Source organism: Oryctolagus cuniculus, chromosome 18, assembly GCF_051225735.1.
Source record: "Oryctolagus cuniculus isolate XC-2025 breed Fujian yellow rabbit chromosome 18, ASM5122573v1, whole genome shotgun sequence".
In the NCBI taxonomy this organism is placed as follows: Eukaryota; Metazoa; Chordata; class Mammalia; order Lagomorpha; family Leporidae; genus Oryctolagus; species Oryctolagus cuniculus.
In genome coordinates this window covers 25,856,599-25,862,598 of record NC_142884.1, presented here as the reverse complement: position 1 = coordinate 25,862,598, position 6,000 = coordinate 25,856,599, and positions in this window count along the sequence as shown.

The following is a 6,000-nucleotide window of genomic DNA, read 5'->3' as shown; positions in this document are numbered from 1 at the left end:
AAGAGGAGTAACTTAATATCAGGTTATAACCATGAATAAAACCCCACATGTGAGTGCATCCTGATACAAACAGATGACTGCATAAGCAGACGGATGGAGAAGAGACAAATACTCCTGAGACCCTAAGTAGTCAATGGCTGACTCCGCTCCAGCAGGGGGAGCTACTGCCCCTCCCTGACAGATGTGGACAGTCCTCTGGTGATAACCCGTGGTCAGCCACAGCTGTCATGCACCTGGATGCCAGGTGACAAGAAGGGACCTGATTTCTTTGGTTTTCTTTCCAAACTCCCCAACCCTAGTCCAAACTCCAAAGAGAGCACAGTGTAGGGGACATTGGGTCATCCCTGGCCAGGCCTCCCCTAGAGTGGCAAGGTCAGAAAACCCAGGACAGGCTGAGAAAGCTCCCAGCCCCGAGGACAGGTGGACAACGGGCAGCTGGCACTCAGCTCTGAGTGCTTCTTTGCCTAAAGCAGTTGCCGGATGTGAATCCTGTTTGGCACAGGGTTCTCCCTGGGCTCGAAATAATTGTGTGTCTTTTCTGCTCTGATGCCCAGCAAACCGTATTCTGTCATTGTTGGTGATAGAGTGCCTCCAGCCAAAACAAAACAAAAGTGCTTAATCTTGAATTCACTTGGAAGGCAGAGTCACAGAGAGGCAGAGAGAGAGAGAGAGCGAGCGAGAGAGAGAGAGAGCAAGAATTTCAGTCCGTTGGTTCACTCCCCAAATGGCTGCAATGGCAGCTGGGCCTCCTCTGGGTCTCCCATTTGGGTGCAGGGGCCCAAGCACTTGGGTCATCTTCCACTGCTTTCCCAGGCCATTAGCAGAGAGCTGGATGGGAAGTGGAGCAGCCGGGACTGGAACTGGAGCCCACATGGGATACCGGCACAGCAGGCAGCAGCTTTACCCATTAAGCCACAACATGGACCCTAATTTTGACATATTGTGACATGTAAAACCTGCACTTTTAAAAATGTGAGGGGCTGGCTTGTGGCTCAGTGGGTTTAAAGCCCAGGCCTGTGGTGTTGGCATCCCATATGGATGCTGGCCAAGTCTGGCTGTTCTGCTTCCAATCCAGCTCCCTGCCATGGCCTGGGAAAGCAGTAGAAGATGGCCCAAGTCCTTGGGCCTCTGCACCTGCGTGGGGGACCCAGAAGAAGCTCTTGGCTTCTGGCTTCTAATCAGCACAGCTCCGGCCATTTTGGTCATTTGGGGAGTGAATCAGCAGATGGAAGACATTTCTCTCTCTCTCTTTCTCTATCTCTCTAACTCTGTCTTTCAAATAAATAAAATAAGTCTTTTTTTTAAAAAAATTAATGTGAGGCAATATCTACACATTCACAAAAGACCTTCAAAAACGTAGTGGAAGCTGCATTTTATGAAAAAGTCATGTGACTTTCGAAATTTTTGCACTGAAATAAGCTTACTGTTTTTTTTTTTTTTTTAAGATTCGTTTATTTATTTGAAAGTCAGAATTACACACAGAGAGGAGAGGCAGAGAGAGAAAGAGAGACAGAGGTCTTCGATCTGCTGGTTCACTCCTCAACTGGCCCCCATAGCCACAGGTGTGCCGATCCGAAGCCAGGAGCCAGAGCTTCTTCCTGGTCTCCCACGCAGGTGCAGGGGCCCAAGGACTTGGGCTATCTTCTACTGCCTTCCCAGGCCATAGCAGAGAGCTGGATGGGAAGTGGAGCAGCTGGGACTCAAGCTGGCTCCCATATGGGATGCCAGCACTGCAGGAGGAGGCTTTAACTCACTACGCCAGAGCCACAGCACCAGCCCCAGCTTACTGTGTTTAAAAAGGAATTATTGGGGCCAGCGCAGTGGCCCAGTGGGTTAACGCCCTGGCCTTAGGGACCGGTGTCCCATATGGGCACCGGTTCTAGTCCCAGCTGCTCCTCTTATGATCTAGCTCTCTGCTATGGCCTGGGAAAGCAGTAGAAGATGGCCCAAGTCCTTGGGCCCCTGCACCCGTGTGGAAGGCACAGAAGAAGCTCCTGGTTCCTTGCTTCAGATCGGCTCAGCTCTGCCTGTTGCGGCCATCTGGGGAGTGAATCAGTGGATGGAAGACCTCTCTCTCTCTCTCTCTCTCACTGTCCACTCTGCCTGTCAAAGAAAAAAAAATAGAGTAATTATCCAGACTTACTTCCTATAATTAATTGACTTTGACACTTATTATCAGGACTTCTACCATGCACTGCTCATTCAAAATATTTGATTCTGATTAATTTTTAGAAGCCTATAGTATTTCTTTTTTGTTTGTTTTTTCATCTATAGTATTTTGAGCAGGAGAATCTTCAGAGCCCATGATCCAGAGAATTCTTTCTGTGACTATCACATATTGGTTTTTTTGTTTTCCTTTTTAAATATTTATTTATTTATTTATTTATTTGAAAGGCGTAGTTACAGAGAGGCAGAGATAGAGAAAGAGAGAGAGAGAGAGTCTGCAAAATTACTCTTTTTTTTTTCTTTGACAGGCAGAGTGGACAGTGAGAGTGAGAGAGAAAGAGAGAGAGAGAGATAAAGGTCTTCCTTTGCCGTTGGTTCACTCTCCAATGGCCACTGCGGCTGGCGCACCACGCTGATCCGATGGCAGGAGCCAGGTGCTTCTCCTGGTCTCCCGTGGGGTGCAGGGCCCAAGCACTTGGGCCATCCTCCACTGCACTCCCGGGCCACAGCAGAGAGCTGGCCTGGAAGAGGGGCAACTGGGACAGAATCCGGTGCCCCGACCGGGACTAGAACCCGGTGTGCCAGCGCCGCAATTGGAGGATTAGCCTGGTGAGCCGCGGTGCCAGCCTGGATAATTGCTCTAGATAAAGACACTGTAGGGGCTGGCACTGTGGCGTATTGAGTAAACCCGCTGCCTGCAGTGCCGGCCTCCCATACGGGCACTGGTTCCAATCCAGCTCCTCTCTTTTTTTTTTTTTTAAAGATTTATTTATTTATTTGAAAGAGTTATATAGAAAGATAAGGAGAGAGAGAGAGAGAAAGAGAGAGAGGTCTTCCATCTGCTGGTTTACTCCCCAACTGGCCGCAACAGAGTGAGCTATTCCAATCCGAAGCTAGGAGATAGGAGCTTCCTCTGGGTTTCCCACATGGAAACATGCAGAGAGCTGGATTGGAAGTGGAGCAGCCGGGACTGGAACCAGCACCTCTGCTGTGGCCTGGGAAAGCAGAAGATGGCCCAAGCCCTTGAGAAACTGCACCGCATGGGAGACTGTGGGGAGCAACTCGGACTAGACTGTTACTGGAATTAAGACTTATTCTATGCATCTGCTCTCCCACAATATGGCGCTGAGAAGGGAGAAACAGCTTCTACGCAGCTGCCTCCAGTTCAACCAATAAACTGTAGGACCTGCTCCTGATTGGAGGAGAGCAGCGTACTCGGCGTGTGGGTAGCAGAGTTGGGATTGGCGGAAAAGGACTATAAAGGAGGAGAGAGACAACATGCACCAGGAACATCTATCTGAAGGAACACCTGTGCAGCCCCCGAGAGAGCCGGCCAGCGGTGTGCCGCTCCCCCCCGGAAGTGGGGAAGGTGGCAGGGGGAACTGCCCTTCCACAGAGGTGGAAGGGATGGTAGCCAACCCGGGAAGAACCAGCAGCAAACCCGGGGAGGGCCGAGCAGACAAAAGAACAGCGCAGGGTCCTGTGTCGTTCCTCCACAAAGAGGGGCAGCGACAGGAGACTGGTAAGAAGCTCTTGGCTCCTGGCTTCAGATTGGCACAGCTCTGGCTGTTGCGGCCAACTGGGGAGCGAACCAGCAGATGGAAGACCTCTCTCTCCCTGCCTCTGCTTCTTCTCTGTGTAACTCCGACTCTCAAATAAATAAATAAATCTTTTTTAAACAAGACATTGCAAATGTTAAAAATTAAAATTTAACCTGTTTTGTTAAAAACAACCTTTTAAAGATAAAAATAACGTGGTTTTTGTTCAATTATTCCAGACTATATTCTCACATATAGGGGTAGTGCTAGAAAGAATAGGAAAAAACATGAGAGGACAGAGTAAATACCTGAGATAATAGAGAAATATCTGTTCAAGTGCTTTTCAGTGCAAGAGTAGCTGGTAGAATTAAAGACAGCGTGTGATGTTACAAATCAGTCAGAAACAAGAGTGTAACTCCTCATGCAAAAGGGAGAGCACTGAAAGTAGCCATGAAACGTAAGCCAAAACCTTAGAAGAGAGTGACTGAAATTAGAACACACCAACCACAACCACAAAAAATGGGTTAAATTTATTATAAGAATCTCAGAGTAAAATTTTTTTTTTGACAGGCAGAGTGGAGAGAGAGAGAGAGAGAGAGAGAGAGAGAGAGAGAGAGATCTTCCTTTGCCGTTGGTTCACCCTCCAGTGACTGCTGCGGCTGGCGTACCACGCTGATCAGATGGCAGGAGCCAGGTAATTGTCCTGGTCTCCCATGGGGTGCAGGGCCCAAGCACCTGGGCCATCCTCCACTGCACTCCCTGGCCACAGCAGAGAGCTGGCCTGGCAGAGGGGCAACCGGGACAGAATCTGGTGCCCCGACAGGGACTAGAACCCAGTGTGCCGGCACCGCAAGGCGGAGGAATAGCCTAGTGAGCCAGGATGCCGGCCTGAACTCAGGTATTCTTATATAGGACCTGGCTGCAGCGGCTTTACCACTGCACCAAGGGCCTGCCCCCAATGTTTTTCTTAAGCTTTAGGTGTCTTCGCATCAGGAAAGGAGTGGCAAATCCAGACCCAAAATGCAAAGTCATCGTAATCAGTCATTGCTTTCTTTTTCCACTTAACGTGGCCAACTCTTCCCTGGGCTCTTCTGGGGGTTCCTACAGACCACAGAGCCTGAACCCCAGCTGCTCTGCTCCAAAGTGGCCCAGACACCCAATGGGGACGATATGGCAGCACCATACTACGTCTTCCTTTTTTCCACAACCTTGTTCTCTTTCTACCTGTTTATGTTGTAAAGTTTTAGAATTTTTATTTACATTTGTTTATTTGAAAGGCAGAGAGACAGAGATCTCCTGGCCACTGATCCATTCCCCAAATGTCTGCAACAGCCAGGGCTGGGCCAGGCTGAAGCCAGGAGCCCCAAACTCAATTTGGGTCTCCTGTGTGGGTGACAGGGATCCAAATATTTGGGCTGTCACTTACTCCCTCCCAGGGTCTAGGCGAGCAGGAAGCTGGAATTCAAAGTGGAGCCAGGCCTCAAATCCAGGCACTCTGATAGGGGCTACCAGCATACCAAGCTGTGTCTTAACTGCTGCACCAAATGTCCAAAACAATGGTGCAAGGTCTTTTAAAAAACAAACAAAAAATCTCCCCATTAGCATCAGAGTTGGGGGAGGGGGGAGCAGGTTACAGGTACAGATTCTGAAACTCTGCAGTCTTAAGAGACTGGGTGGCTGCAGCCTCATTTTGAGTATCCATCCCAGTGCAACAGGAGAGAAACAGGACTCATTTAGAAAAATATCAAGCTCCTCACAACTGGACACGTGTCCATTTCTAGCTCCAAACCAATCAGGAGCGAGGAGTGTCAGATCCTCACCGGCAGTGACCCCTGCTGCCCTCATAGGGACTCCTGAACGTTCAAGCATGCCCAAAATGGCCTCATGTGAACTTTCCGGGGTGATGGTATCAAGCACCATTGCTGTGGTGTGTCGTGTGCAAAAACAGTGAAAGCCAAATCAGCGGTGCCTGTGCAGATCACCTAGCTGGGTGCCAAATGCTGTCCTGTGCCCGGGGGTTTGAGCCAGATTGAAGTGCCGTGTGTACTGGGGGAACGGGCATGCCTTCCCACCCCCATGAAAGCACCTGTTCGGCTCCCATAGGACAGCAAGTTGATGGAAGCTAACCCTGCTGTGCTATCCCTGTGTTGGAGCATGAGCGCCCCATAAACCCTTCTGGGCTGCATATTGGCCCCTTGTCAATTTCTATCTGCAAGTGAGCCAAAGACCCTGGGCTTGGTAAGGCCACTGTGATGTACAAATAGTTCCACTTTCTGGAAGCAGGTTTGTGACAATG